This window comes from Monodelphis domestica, chromosome 3, assembly GCF_027887165.1.
Source record: "Monodelphis domestica isolate mMonDom1 chromosome 3, mMonDom1.pri, whole genome shotgun sequence".
Classification (NCBI taxonomy): Eukaryota; Metazoa; Chordata; class Mammalia; order Didelphimorphia; family Didelphidae; genus Monodelphis; species Monodelphis domestica.
The window spans coordinates 55,794,067-55,808,390 of record NC_077229.1 but is presented as its reverse complement, the minus strand read 5'-3'; the positions used below and the strand labels follow the sequence as shown (position 1 = coordinate 55,808,390).

Genomic DNA, 14,324 nt, shown 5'->3' with positions numbered 1-14,324 from the left:
CTGAACTGGTGTCTCTCTGAACACTAGAGTCTTGCTTGGACAAATCTTGTGGTGAGTTGATAAAAGACTGACTGATCTCTCTCTTAAGCTTTAAGGCTGGCCTAAGCTGGTCTAGCCCTTTCCCTACTATTCCCTCTTACTCTGTTTCTCTCCCTTTCTTTAATTCCTCATTTGTATTAATTAAAATCTCCATAAAAATCCAGCTGACTTGGGTATATTTCATATTTGGGAATTTTTCCCTGGCGACCACTTTATTTTAATATAAAAAACATATCTTTGTGGTCACAGTTTAAGGCAATCACTCTTTTATCTGCTTTTTTTATGACTCCCCACTATTTTAATCATTACACTATCCCTTACCACTCTCCTGCCTTGGAACCAATACACAGTATTGATTCCAAGATGGAAGGTAAGGGTTTACAAAAGTCCTTTCAAAATTGATTTTCTTTTATAAGAAAAATGTTAAACACACACACACCACCTGTCCTAATTAATGTAACTAACAAGATGCTTTCCCAATAGCTTTATAGAATGAGGATAGCTCCTTGATTGAATTATAGAATCAATGAAATATGTGAAATACATGAAGTAAAGTTCTTGAAGCCATTGGATGAAAGTAGAGGCTACATATAAGGATTAGGTGAAAGAATCAGACACATCTCTGGACCCATGGAGAGATCCTAGCAGGAATGCAGTTAAGGTTTGGGGAGTACTTTGAGGAGCCAGATGCTTGTGCTTCTAAGCAAAGGCAGCATAGGGAAAGGGAGGTTGAGACCAGATGAAATATTACATCTTCTCTCCTCTCTTTACTATGTCATCAGAGAGTCTCAATCAGTTATAAACAATGTAACCATTCAGGAGCTAAAAGAGGACAAATTAGAAACACCAAGGAAAAGCTGTTTCAGGGAAGATAATGTCCTTGGTACCAGGAGAAGTCGAAGCTATGGACTCCAGAAGGATCCTAACCCTCAGAGCTCGTGACAGAACTACACATACCTCAAGTGAATTTCAGAAGGACTCCAGGAAGGGGAAAAAAGACTATGAAAGACCTATGAGTTACCCTTTTGCCATATATATTCTCAAAGCTTTAACTGAATTTCCACTAGAATCTACATATGCTTGTGGGAGACTATGTCCCAGACTTTGGCAGGGAATGTTTGGGGTTTTTTTGTTTGTCTGTTTTTAGCCAATTATTATCACTATGTTGCCTTGATAACTAAAAAGCTAATTAACTCTGGCTTGCTAATTGATACCAACAGGTTAATTGATGAGGAGCACACTGATGGGGGCTCAAGAGTAATAGTACTGGAAAAAAACTCTAATCCTTCAAGATTACTCCCTAGAACCATGAAATGAGAAGTAATTGACTGTCCTCTGGGGCTCCATTCTGCCAATATAAATGGAAGTTGGGATAGCAGATCTCAGAAGGTGGACTCCATATCATCCTTGTCAATGAGTAAGTTGTTTTATTAGTTCTACTCACTTCACTCTGAATCTGTTTATACAAGTTTTTTTTTCTCAAGTTTCTCTGAAACCTTTCCTTTTGTTACTTCTATAAAGATTTAAATTAATCTATAATAACCAAAGTATTATATTTAATAAAGTTTTATTAATAATAACTAAAGCAAAAGAACTGCCTGAACTCAGCCCAGTTACAGGTTAAAGAGAGAAAGAGGGAGGAGTTATAGCCACTTATAAAACAATAATGTGATCATGCAAATGTGGAGGTGCAGGAGAGATTGAAGGGAATTTTGGGAAATACTAAGGGACTTCTGAGGGATAAAGTCCAAAGGTTCAGAATCTCCTTTTATACATTTCTTGTGGCACAATAATATTCTTTTACATTCATATACTTTAATTTGTTTAGCTATTTTAAAATGGGTGGGGATCCCCTAAATTTCTAGTTCTTTATTACAACAAATAGAGCTACTATAAGTATTTTTAAATATATGGGTCTTTTCTCACTTTTTAAAAATTTTCAGGGTTTAAGCCTGGTAGTAGTATCATAGTTCAAAGAAAAAAAAATATTTTAGTAACTTTTGAAAAATCTTTACCTTCTATGTTAGAATCAATATTGAGGGGGCAGCTGGGTAGCTCAGTGGATTGAGAGTCAGGCCTAGAGACAGGAGGTCCTAGGTTCAAATCTGACCTCAGACACTTCCCAGTCGTGTGATCCTGGGCATGTCACTTGACCCCCAGTGCCTAGCCTTTACCACTCTTCTGCCTTGGAACCAATACAGAGTATTGATTCCTAGACGGAAGGTAAGGGTTTTTTTAAAAATTGATATTGATTCTAAGGCAGAAGAGTGGTAAAAGCTAGGCAATTGGGATTAAGTGACTTCCCAGAGTTACACAGGTAGGAAGTATCTGGGGCCAGATTTGAACCCAGGTCCCTCTGATTCCGGACCTGGCACTATCCACTATACTATCTAGCTACCCTGGTTTAGTAATGTTTAAAGAATAATTCTAAATTATTTTCCTGAATGCCTGGGTCAACTTGCAGCTGTATCAGCAATGGATTACTCAGCCTGTTTTCCTTCAGCTCCTCCAACATTTTTCATTTTCTTTTTTTGATTTATCTTCGTCAACTTGAAGGATGTGAGAAAATGATGTCAGCATCATTTTCATTTGAATTTCTTTTATTAGTTATTTGGATATATATGTATATATACATTATTTATATAGTTGTTATTTGGATTTCTTCCTTTGGGAACTGCCTGTTTTTATTCTAATACCTAGGGGGGAATAGCTCTTGTCTATACATAGATATTTGCATCAAATCCTTAAATATTTTGGATACCAAACTTTTATTAGTGAAACTTGCTGCAAAGATTTTTGCCCATTTAACCATTTCCTTTCTAATTGTAATTATATTTATTTTGTTTGCTCAATTTAAAAACACTGTCCATCTTATCTAAAAGATATTCTTTTTCATATATATGATGGATACTGAGGTCCCTTCCACTTTGGAAATTCTGGTATTCTGTGACATAATAAATGTGAAGGAACTTCATATTTACCTTTTTACCATAAAGACCAAATAAATAGTCATCTAAGAAAAGATTCCACTCTGGAGAGAGCTTCCTAGTTCTCCCAGAGAGGAGAAAGATCAGGCTGGGCTCAACAAACACAAAGGATTCAACTACCAAGTTCTGAGCTTACCTACCAGTAAGTCTTCAGGGAACCCAGGTGACGCAAATTGGGATAATGCCTTTGAGTGCCTGCCTCTTGGGAACTAAGGGAGAAAGCCTTAGTCAAACTTAATAAGGTCTTTGCCATGAAAGTAAAGAGGGTCCAAAATAAGGCCGTATCGTATTCCTTTGTCTGATCCACCCTTCAAAACAAAATGATTATTGGTTTCTATACAAGGTATGTAGACTATTAATTGCCCAAAGTTAAAATATTAAATTAGTTTGTATTTTACAGAGTACCAGGAGAAAATTGGCAAATAAACTTCTTGCTAACACAGATAATAGTTTTGTTTACCATTAAAACTCTGTCTGGACTTTTTGATCGTCAGTGGTTTAACAGTTGGTATAGGTCCTTTTTTTTTTGCCAACTGTACTTTGATCAGGAGCTAAAACTTGACGATGAGCCAAGAAGCAGGCAACCCTATACTTAACCAGGCAATTCTTGAGTATTAGCAATGGAATGAATATATTAGGGATGACAGGGGGTGGGGGTGGGGCAAAAGGAATAGAAATGACGTCCCTGACCTCCTGGTGTTTATCATCTGATTAAGAAGATAGATCAGATATAAAAATAGCTAGAATATTTATCATATTAATTATTAATTAATAAATTATTTGGGGCAGCTGAGTGGCTCAGTGGATTGAGAGTCAGGCCCAGAGACAGGAGGTCCTGGGTTCAAATCTAGCCTCAGATACTTCCTAGCTGTGTGACCCTGGGCAAGTCACTTAACCCCCATTCCCCAGCTCTTTACTGTCATTCTTGGTCACCAAGAGACTACCACTAATACATTATTTAATAATTATTGTTTATTATTATATAATAATTAACTAATTATTAATTAATAAATATTAATTAATGCTGGAAGGGATCTTAGAGATTGTAAGGAGGGAAAGAGGTTATTTTTAAAAGGGTTGGACTGGATTATTTAAGAGTGTGGTCACCAGGAATTTAATTTATTCCAAAGAGATTTATTACAAAATGTAGAAAGAGTGAAGTAAGAAAATCAGAGAGAGGATAGGGTAAGATATCTAGCTTAAGCACTAAGTAATTTACTCCTGGGCTAGGAGAGTTAGTCCTTGGGCATTGGCAAAGCCGAGGACCTGGGGAAAACTCTCTCAAGAGGTAAGTCTCTTCAGAAAATCCAATATGAAAGGAGTCAGCCTTTCACTCACCACGTCTGGGGTCCAGTCAACAAATTCTCCACCAGCCTCCAGTCCAAGTAGAACTCCCAGTAGAACCCCCTCAGGGAGTTGTCATTCCCCTTTAAAGACACTTGCTCTTGCTTCACTTCTTGTGCCTTCCCCTAATTCTACATCTACCAATCACAGTTGAAGTCCTGCTTTAGGACTGCCCAGGAGGCAGTCAGTCAATTCTGATTCGTCACCCACTATTGCACACATGTGTCACCAACCTCCCCCATTCAAGTGTGAATGGGGTATTTATACTTTTGGTGATTAGATAAAAAAATGGGCAGATCTCCATACTCAACTTTTAAGTAGGGTGTTTACACTTTTGGTGATTACAATCTAAAAATAGGCAGGGATTACAATTGTAATATTCACAATCAGAGGAGAGTTAATTTTAATCTTCACTAGATTATCCCCCTTATTTTTTTATTTAAAACCCTTACCATCTGTCTTGGAACCAATACTGCATATTAGTTCCAAGATGGAAGAGCAGTAAGGACTAAGTAATTGGGATTAAGTGACTTGCCCAAAGTCATGCAGTTAGTAAGTGTCTAAGGCTAAATTTGAACCTAGGTTCTCCTGACTCCAGGCCTGGTGTACTGTGCTATCTAACTTCCCCCAGAATCTCTCTTTTAAGAAGGACACTCAGACCACTCATATCTTTATTCCTCTCTAGGTTGTATTCCTGGCTTTCCCCTAGATCTTTGTCTCTACTCCTTCTATAACCATATATATGTTTAATACTCCTTCCTCCTTCTGGCTTTTTTAAAATGTGTTATCTTCTCTTTGAATGTGTGTAATTAGAACTTTTTACCCCTTAAACTACATTTCCCAGCATTCCTCTTTTGTCCCCACATTACATCCTTATGTTTTGTAGATAAGTTTTCTGTAACTCTGCTCTCTCTCTCTCTCTCTCTCTCTCTCTCTCTCTCTCTCTCTCTGTCTGTCTGTCTCTCTCTCCCTCTCCCTCTCTCTCTCTCTCTCTCTCTCTCTCTCTCTCTGTCTCTGTCTCTGTCTCTGTCTCTGTCTCTCCCTCTCCCTCTCTCTCTCTCTCTCTCTCCCTCTCCCTCCCTCTCTCTCTCTCTCTCTCTCTCTCTCTCTCTCGGTCTCTCTCTGTCTCTCTCTGTCTCTGTCTCTCTCTCTGTCTCTCTGTCTCTGTCTCTGTCTCTCTCTCTCTGTCTGTCTCTCTGTCTCTCTGTCTGTCTGTCTCTCTCTCTCTGTCTCTCTCTCTCTCCTCCCACTTTCTCTATTCGGGAAACTGTTCTCTTTATTCAGGCTATTACTTTTCTCTACTTCAAGTGATTATTAATAAATCTTATAAAATAAAATACTTGGAGTTATTGTATATTAATTATTAATCTTACAGATGTAATCTCCTTAAAGGCAAAGCCTGCCTTTCTATTTGTAGTCTAGCCAGATGTCAGCAAAGTTCCTGGCACAAAGAAAAGCACTGACTGTTTCTTACTGTGGTGGAACCTGTCAGGAACTGTGTCAATACAGTGCAATACAAGATGAACCAACACAATATGACATAATACAACACAGTACAATACAAATAAAGGGCAGTACAAAGCAATATGGCATAATGCAATATATACAGTATAGTACAATACTGTCATATGTACTATAATGCTGTCACTGTACTATAATATAACACAATTAGTACAGTATAAGTCAATACAGTATAATATAATACAATGCAGAATAGTACAATATAATACAGTACAATAAAATTCAGTATAGTATGCAAAGTACATATAATATATGATAATATAACATAACCCACATTGTATTAAATGTGCCAGGAATTGCAGTAAGCATTAATGAGTGTTGAGGATATAGAAACAAGTAAGCAAGACGCTCTGGGGAAAGACATCTTATAAAGGGTACTAGAAAAGAGGAAGGTGAGATAAAGTTTGGGAAGTGGTGAGAAGGCCTGATTGGCCAGGTATAAAGTAAAAGTGCTATTAGTGCTAAGTGCTGAAATGAAACATCTTTTTTTATCTCAGTTGTCCTGGGCGGTTACTTTTTAGAGAACCCAAATATGGATTTATCAAATAGTTCTCTGAAAAAAGAAAACCAAGGACAACTGATGAAGTAAATGTCTTCAGTTAGATCTTATCCATGATGATGCTACTCCTTTTAGATCACTGTAAATATTAAAATGAATGGTTTGGCTAAATATATGCAAATTATAAATCCTTTATTTAAAAAGGAGGTGGAAGGAGTGAAAGCAGAGGAATACAAAAGGGTAGAGAAGATTTTCTTCTCTTTCTAACTAAATATCATTCCAGTGCTTGGCTTAGCCAGGACTTGTTAACCTTCAACCAGAATTAAACTATCTCTAAAAGACAGAAAAGGAAGACCAGCTATCCACTCACCCAAGTTCCCTTTAAGAGGCAGGGCAAGACAATGGCTTGAGCTGAAGATGAATCCTGAAGCCAACTTCCTTCTTGAAGTGACTCTCTTCTTGGAGTCCACTCTCTCCAGCCTCAGAAATTCAGGGCCTTTTATAGTGGCTTCTTGTCTCCTCCCCTCTTCACAGGGACCAATCACAGCTTCCAAATTGTCTAGCACTGCTCGGGGACAGTGTGGGAACTAGTTTGCACCTTCTGGAGAATGTGAATTCTTAATAGAATTCACAATTTTCTGGATATTTGAGTTAGAAAAAAGGGTGGAGCTCTTCCAGCCAGCAAGAGCTGGCTTCTTACCTCTAAAGATGTTAACACTCCTCCTAGGAGCAAGAGTTTGTGGACTTCCCTTACTTTAGAGTTAAGTATGTGAGTATTTGCTTTTGTTGATTAATTCAAAAAAGACAAAGAGGAGTTAATCTTGTCTTCAGTCTAGTGAGGTACTAAGTAAGGGTACTTAAATTATTGTTATTCTAAAATGTTAGCTCCAACTAGGCAAAGAGAACAAAGGATTCCATTTTCACAAGTGAAAACTCAGAATAAACAAAGAGAACCAAGAATTTACTTTCACAACCCCCCCCCCCCATTCTTTGGAGACTAGTCTCCCCAGTGAATCATTTTACATAAATATCTTGTATCTCTAAAGATCTTTTAGCTAAAGGTGCACACAATATTCAATAGTTAGAGACAAGAGGGAAATAAAAGAGATATAGAGAGAGCAAACATATGTTTGCTAGCCAATTGACAATAAGCCAATTAGGGGTGCAATTCCTGGTGGCATACACGTTTACATTGAAAATACTTATGATCAACCCCCCAAAGTTAAATCAGTTATATTCCAAAGTTCATGCTGAATCTTCTGATGCTGTGGAGGTTTTCTTCTGGCATCTTCATGGTACCTTCTTCAAACAATTCATCTTCTAGATTCAAAGAGTTATCGAACTCTCTTTCCTGAAATGTTTCTTTTTAAAAGATTTTGTTTTTTTAGTTTTATGGCAATTATACAATCCTGATGGCAATTATACACTACCCATGCTTGATCATATTTTTCTGTAAATCCTACATAGATTTTCCACCCAACCCACTAGAGGCCTTCTTTTGATATTTTATGGATACCAGTGCAACATCAGTCTAATTGTCATTCCTTTTTATGGGCACATCATATACCTGCTTTCTGTCATATCCTCTTTGTCCCACGATCATATATTTAGAATTGGAGAGAACCTCAGATCCATCCCTACCCCCCTTATTTCACAGATGATGTAACTGAGGCTCTCATCAGATAAATCGCTTTTTGTCAAAGTTTACACACACACACACACACACACACACACACACACACACACACAGTACTTCTGGTTTGCAAATTACCATTGATAAGTTTTCAGCCTGCTTATATATCTAGAATACCTTAGTGATGAAAATGACATAGAGCCAGACCCTTAGATAACATTGATTTTTCAGAGTATAAATTAATCTAGTAAAATCACCATATATACACTAGAAGTGAATTACTTAAGCGCATGTATTAGCTTTTGCAGCTGGTGTTGTGGTGTTTTTCAGGGGAGAGGAAGCAATGTCTTTATAATACATAAAATTTAGCAAAACACTTTGTCTCTTCTACTGAATTAACTATTTTGCACATAATATATCAAAATGGATTCATTATCTCACACCAAATTGGTGGCATAGTATTGAGTTGTAAGGAATTTTCTGCCAAGAAATTATACCAAAGAGACCAAACCAATCAGACCTATAGCAATTAGTATCTTCTTCAAGAAAAGTTTCCAAAGACTCTATGCAGTAAAGCTCCTAGAAATGTAGGAATTTACAAATTGCTTTTACTTCCATAGACCAAAGGGAAGTTTTTTATGTCTGTATGTTATAGAAGACACTCTTGACTAGGCATTATTAATCTTTCCACCCAAATCTGTAATCACTGCAATCAGATGCTACATATTCTACCTTAGGAGTTTGGGATTTTAATACAGAAGTATAAAACATTGCTACTTTTTAAAGGCTTTTTACAATTCTATTTTATGCTCAAATAAAACCATTAAGCAAATAATTTGCATGTTGGCCAAATCCAGACCTAGACTAATGTAGTTCCATAAATTCTGATGATGAATCAACAAGGAAGCATCTCTAAAACATTAAATTCCCTAACTCTTTATACAGAATGCTTTATAAAACTGCCTTATCAAATGGAATATTTTCCTTACTACTCAACTGTCTAAGGAGACAAAATATTGATGAACAAATTAAGTGCTGCCTTTTATATTGGATTTTAAGCTGTAAAATTTAAGAGAATCATCTTACTTCAATGACCTTTAGTTCAATATTAATTTCTTCACTAGAATGACATGTTAGTGATTCTAAGTGTAGTTGGAACTGGCATTTTACGTGGTGTCTCCCACATGAAAAGGCTGCAGCCAGTTTCTAAGTGTAAAGATTAAAATTTAGGGAATATGGGGAGACTGAGGCAAGTAGAAATTAGTTTCTCTCTGCAAGGAGTGTTATATTTTTTTAAGAGGTTTATTAAAGGTTAAAGATTAAAGAAAATACAGGATAAAAAAAAACACATGCCTAGGCCAAAGGCCTAGACAAAATAACCTCACATCACCGAAGAGACGCCTCTGCTCCAAAATGGAGGTCCAAAAGAGCCAAGTGCCCCAAAAGCCTTTGAATCAGCTTAAAAAACCTTCTCGATCTCAGCCCAGGTGAGATTACAAGGCATTCTGGGGAAGTGGAGCAAAGGCTCATGGGGATTGTAGTCCTGTATTCGAGTCTATTTTTTACATAAGAGAGAGATGATGATGCGTAATGCAAGTGCCTTGGAAAGATTAAAGAGTATGTATAAGCATCTTGTAACTGGTTTTGGCCTGATAACTTTTGATGGATTCTAATCTGGAAATGGAGGCACCTTTAAAGACTGTAGATTTTAAGATTAATATCCAAAATACTCCAAGTATTATATTTAATAAGAATTATTTATAATACCTTGAAGCAAAAAGGAAAATAAAAGGCTGGAGAAACAGAGAGCTCACCCAGCCTTGCACGTGGAAAAAGGAGAGAGAGAGAGAGAGAGAGAGAGAGAGAGAGAGAGAGAGAGAGAGAGAGAGAGAGAGAGAGAGAGAGAGAGAGAGAGAAGTTAGAAAAACTTATATACAATAATACCGTAAGAATGCATGTAAACAGAAAGGGAAAAAGAATTTTGGGACGAGAAAAGAATTCTGGGAGATGGAGTCCAAATTTTTCTAATTTTACAAGGCCCTAACAAAGGCTCCACCAATTTTTTCTTTAGCTGTTCTTTCCTGGTTTGAGTCTTCTGACAGTGTTCTATGAGGGACAAGGCTGTAAGGATCATCTCCTCTCTGAGACCAATATATGGCCCCATGGAATTGGGCCTCCTTTCTTTTGCCTTTCCAGTTATTGGTTTTTTTTTTCCTATGTTGGGGAAAGATTAATTGGGAAGCTTATGAATTCTGAAAGATCAGGAAAGCAGGCCTTTGAGCATGCAGAGTCCCAGTGTCCAAGTTTTGCATCTAGTTTGGCACCCATGTTCTGAGCAGTAAGGAGTAACCTTCAGGAGCCAGCCAGTGGTAACTGAGATAAAGTCTCCTACAGTAGTGATGCTGATTTGAATGTGGTCTTGGGGGAAGAGTGTCCTGGAGATGTTAGGAGAAATGATTTGAGCTTTGTCTTTGCTATATCAGCAAATATGTTCCTTTGTAAAAAAAAAATGATTTTAAGTGATTAAATAAAACTGGAGCCATCGTCACTGGCGCCCAATAGTGGGAGGAACATAACCAATAGAGTCTTGAGCCAATGGCAAATAGAGAAGAAATAACAAAAACCTTGGATACTCTTAGCACCCTGAGATAGAGCTGCCTGTGTCTTGGAAGAGTGGGTCAGAATGTCCTTGGCTACATAATGTTAGAGTTACTAAATGTCAAAGTGTTTTACCTCACATAGGTAAGATCTGGTGGGATTCTGGGAAATGGAGTCCTGGGGTACAAAATTCTAATTACACAATATATAAAGATATCAGCAAAATAAGCTGTATCAAGAATTCTCATTTGGGCAAGAGATGACTCCTAATTCCTGTATTGAAATGGCAGAATGGGATATTAGAATGAGGGCTGGGTCTAAAATTAGGCCACTAGGGTTTGAACTCTGACTCAGAGAATTTCTAGGTAAATTACCCTGTATAAATCATTTTGCCTCAATGATCTCATCTATAAAATGGGGATGGATAATATTGCCAACACTACCTGCTTTGGAGTGCTGTTATAAAGAAAATTATTTTTAAAATCTTAAAGGGCTGGGAGCAGCTGGGTAGTTCAGTGAATTGAGAGCCAGCTCTAGTGACCAGAGGTCTTGGGTTCAAATCTGGCTTCAGAAACTTCCTTATAAGATCTGACACTGCTTCTATTTCTTTTCCCTCAATTTGCCAGGAAGTGATGGGACTGATGATAGATCCATAAAAAGTGAAGAGGAGTTTTACAATCCCCCCTGGATTTGGAAGCAAAGATAAAAAAAGGAAGAATCTAGAAATTGATGCAACGTGGTGATACATGGAAGCTAATAAGGAATAGAAACAAAAGGAGAAAGGTGGGAAGCCCAGGGATTTAAACCTAATCACTGATAATTTAAAAAAAAGACAAAAAAAATCACTGACCTCAGGTAAAGAACTTTTTACTGTTCCCAGGAAGTGATTGTTTATTGTTTTAGGTTCTTTCTTTTCTTTTCTTTTTTAAATTGTATTTAATTGATTAATTAAGAACAGTTTTTCATGGTTACATGATTTATGTTCTTTCCCACCCCTCCTCTGACCCCGCCTTCTGTAGACAATGCTCTGAGTTTTACATGTGTCATTGATCAAGTAGATCCTTTCTTTTCTAGATAATAATCTTAGTTAAATATATCAAAGATCTAGGGGGCAGCTGGGTGGCTCAGTGGATTGAGAGCCAGGTCTAGAGACAGGAGGTTCAGTTTCAAATCTGGCCTTAGACACTTCCTAGCCATGTGACCCTGGGCAAGTCACTTAACCTCCATTGCCTAGCCCTTACCACTCTTCTGCCTTGGAACCAATACATAGTATTTCTTTTTAAATTTAAAAATTTTTAAATTTAAAAATGTAAAAGCTAAAAAAATCTCAATTACTCAGCAACACACGGAACTTCCAGTGTGGCAATTACTGTCCCTCTACCAACCCAGATTACAATGCATCTATGACTTAATAGAAAAGTCCTAAAGAATTGCTTGAGTCACACAGAGATCAAGTTACTTACCCAATTATTAAGTGATTGAAGTGAATTTGGAACTCAGGTCTTCCTGACTCCAAACCTAGTACTGTTCACTCTGTCCTGCTCCTACTCAGGTAACATTCATACTGATAAGAAAATAATTTTTAAAAATTGGTCCTTTTTAATTTCCATAACCCTAAAAATTACAAATCAAACATTTTTCTGAAAAATAAAACCAGAGATAATAAGAATAATCTAATGTACTTAAAATCTTCTTTTGGAATATCAGTAATTCCTGTGCTTATCAGGTTGTTAAATCAAGTTAAATGAGAATATTTTTAATGAGCATATCCTGGAGAGCGGATCTTGGGGCATATCCTGTTTCCAGAACAAAGAAAATGCCTTTAGCTGATCTTTCACCTTCACTAGCCAGCATGTTTCCTGTTAACTGTCAGTGTCTAGCAGTGGGTGACTTTGGTGCTTTTCAACATATCCTCTCCGTTCTCCCCTTTCATTTTGTTGTATATTAAGAGTGTTGTGGTGGCAAGGTGGCAAAGAAAACCTTAAGATCTGAAGGTTTAAGACCTTTAAGGTCTTGTCCTTTGTAATCCGGCTTCTGTATACCGTTCCAGATGCATTACATATTACACTCCCTTTTAGGCACTCTTAGGACCAACCAAACTGTTCTGGCTTTTCTTCACACATGATACCTCTTGTCTTTGCCTTTACACAGTTTGTCTCCTATGCCTGGGATGTACTTCCTTCTCACCTCTGTCTTGGGTGTTCACGGAGGACTAGCATCTCTGTGTGGGGGCTCACCGAGCCCTTTTCAGGGCTGATCATCTATCTTTAGAGTCCATCTTTCACTCATCTCTCACCTTTGGCTACAAGAAGCTATGACGTGCATAGTGACCGCACTCCCAAGTGGGCTGACTAAACCAGGTTGAGGGTCACCAACAGGCTTCAAACCCATCAGTAGGCTAAGGGGATGCCTAACCCAAACGTGAGAAGACTTCCTCTGGTGGAATGGACAGATGAGAAAATTTTGTTCCAACAAGCTAAAGCAGATATTGTGGAGTGCCTGGATCTTGGTCAGGCACTGGAGAAGCCAAGATGATCCACTGCATCTTAGTCCTTGGCTAGTCATCTTGACTTTTTTCCTGCCACTGGACTTCCATGATTGAAAAAGAGAGTAAGGCTGACAAGTTGGTACCCAAGTCAAGAAATCACCCCATGATGTCTTTGGTCCTCTTTGGAAATGAAGGACAAACAACAATGTCTCAGCATCCCTCGCTTCCTGCAAAAGAGAACTCAACTGTAATATCTTACATGAGGTATTTCCTGATCTCACCAGCAGTAGTTCTTCCCCTTTCTCATGGAAATTCCCTAGTAATTACTTTGTATGTATTTTGTATCTAATTAGATGTGTACATGATGTTCCTCCTAATGGAATAAAAACTCCTTGAGAGACTTTCATATTTGTCTTTGTATCCCTAGTGTCTAGCACAGTCCCTGCCACCTACCTGGCAGACACATAAGAAATGCTTGCTGACATCCTGATTAGTTCTCACATCATTAACTTGGAATTTGTGATAATTCAACCTGCTCTGAGCTAGAATTTTCCTCCACGCTATCAGTAAAGGAAAAAATATGACCAGCAAATTCATAATGCATCTTATTCATTACTTATGTTCTTATATAATATATATAATTCTGAATAATATTCAAAGATCAATATTTATAAAAAAGGCATTTCACCTTTTTATATCACTTCTTATGTAGAAGTCATCCTTGGTATCTTTACTAATAATATATTTAAAAAAAAATTTTTTTAAGCCCTTAACTTCTGTCTTAGAATCAATACTGGGTATTGGTTCTAAGGAAGAAGAGTGGTAAGGGCTAGGCAATGGAGGTTAAGTGACTTGCCCAGGGTCACACAGCTAGGAAGTGTCTGAGGCCAGATTTAAACCCAGGACCTCCCATCTCTGGGCCTAGCTCTCAATCCACTGAGCCACCCAGCTGCCCCCTACTAATAATATTTTATAGCTTGGTTATTTCCTTTTTAAAAACCGTATTTATTTATTTAATTAAAAATAATTTTCTATGGTTACATGTTTCATGTTCTTTCCCTTCCTTCCTCCCTTCCCTCTCCCATAACTCACAAGCAATTCCACTGGGTTTTATATGTGTCATTGATCAAGACCTATTTCCATATTATTGATAATTGCACAAGGGTGATTGTTTAGAGTCTACATCACCAATCCTATCCCCATCGACCCATGTGA

The 14,324-nt window shown here is 37.6% G+C and overlaps 1 long non-coding RNA gene across 1 annotated transcript; it reads left to right on the top strand.

Annotated features, from left to right (window-relative positions):
• Positions 1-377: 377 nt before the first annotated feature.
• Positions 378-13,686, top strand: LOC103098044 (uncharacterized). Its single transcript, XR_465883.3, has 3 exons — positions 378-1,456; positions 11,248-11,404; positions 12,773-13,686. It is a non-coding gene; the product is annotated as an uncharacterized LOC103098044 (long non-coding RNA).
• The last annotated feature ends 638 nt before the right edge of the window (positions 13,687-14,324 follow it).